Here is a 1,553-nt window from a genome sequence, read left to right as displayed (position 1 = left end):
GTTAGCTATTAATTGTAGATTTTTTCCTTTTTTTTATATATATATATTTTTTTGAGAGAATTGAAATGTCTTTTTTTGAAAAATTGGTGATTGACTAATTTCAATAGTGAAACAAGTAAGGACAATACCGATTTCTTCTTTTTTTTGTAGTTTTAACCACCCAACACCCGTCTCCACCTGAAATCCACCCCTCTCTCCACAACCTAGCATACTGAGCGAACCAGGGACCGCTACCTTTCCCCAAAAATCTAGTTTCCTCCTTTTTTTTGTACGTTTTAGTTTTTCGACTTAGTAGAGTTGATTTTGTGGATTCGTCCGGTTTGGTAATTCCGGTTAAAAATTACCTGGCGCCCATGGATTTTTTTTTTGCATTTTGAGTTTAACTAGATGAAGGGGAAGAAGGGCGAAGGTAATAGACATTTTTGACCCCCATACGAAAATGTCACGTTACAAATGGCGCCCAACGTAGGGCTCCGAGGTTATTGGGTGCAAAAATTTTTTTGGTCAGTTAAATTTTTTTTCGTTTCTTTAAGAAATCTTTTTTTTTCGGTTTTGAACTTTTGCGAATTTGAGAGTTTTTGGGATTTTGTTGTATCGCGTTTCATTTGACCCCACTCAAGATGAGGCTTCGAAATTGCGGCTTAATTCCATTTCTCTCGTATTTTTCGATCCCGTGATGATCTCATCGCGCCGGAATTTTGTTTTTCGGGATTATGACTTAATTCTTATTTCTCTCTTAGTTTTNGTGGACTGAGGCCCATGATTTCGCCTTCACCGCATTGAAGTTGCATCTAACGTCTTCACCGACGTTAGCCTGTCCTGACTTTGGGCTACCTNGTCGCCTGTTACCAAGCCGATTTATTTTTATGGGAGTGAGAGAGATGGTTGAGATTGAGGATTACGTGACATCACAATGATGTCATCGGTTAGGTTTAATCCGAGACAAATAAGGAATTTTATTTGTCTCGGTTTTCCCTTGGTAACAAACCAAGCGGCGATTTGTCGAGAGTTTTGGGCAGCAACAGTCGCCTGTTGCTAGGGGAGGGTCACGTGATCGATTACGTGATCCCTGCCTTATGTTATTTCCCCTTCCTTTCGTCAAATGTTCCGCGGGCTCCCTACTCAGGAAATTAGTCCGCAGTAGGAGGGGAGTGAACCCCCACTCTACTCAGGCGGTATATAGGGAGGCCTCCGGCCCGAGTCCGACTACTACGTTTACGGCTCCCAAAGTGATAAGTTCTATTTGAATTCGGAGTTGAGGAATTTTATTTTTGATTTTATTATTGAGTTATTGCGTTTTCGGACTTCTTTACCTTTAGATCAATTTTGAGTTTTGAATCCGTTTGAGTTGTGCCGAGGCCTAGTGAACCCCTCCGGATTATTTGATTATTTCGGATTAATTCTTCGATCTTATTGGACAACTTCAGGCATTCAATCCCAAATGATNGTCAATGGGGAAAAACGAGTAATCGCCTACGCGAGTAGAGCGCTCACTTCCGCTGAGAAGAAATATACAGTCACTGAACTGGAATGTCTCGCGGTTATTTGGTCTA

The sequence above is a fragment of the Diachasma alloeum genome, unplaced genomic scaffold (assembly GCF_001412515.2).
Source record: "Diachasma alloeum isolate Michigan unplaced genomic scaffold, Dall2.0 Dall_scaffold_00370, whole genome shotgun sequence".
Lineage (NCBI taxonomy): Eukaryota > Metazoa > Arthropoda > Insecta > Hymenoptera > Braconidae > Diachasma > Diachasma alloeum.
Note: the sequence above shows the minus strand (reverse complement) of the source record.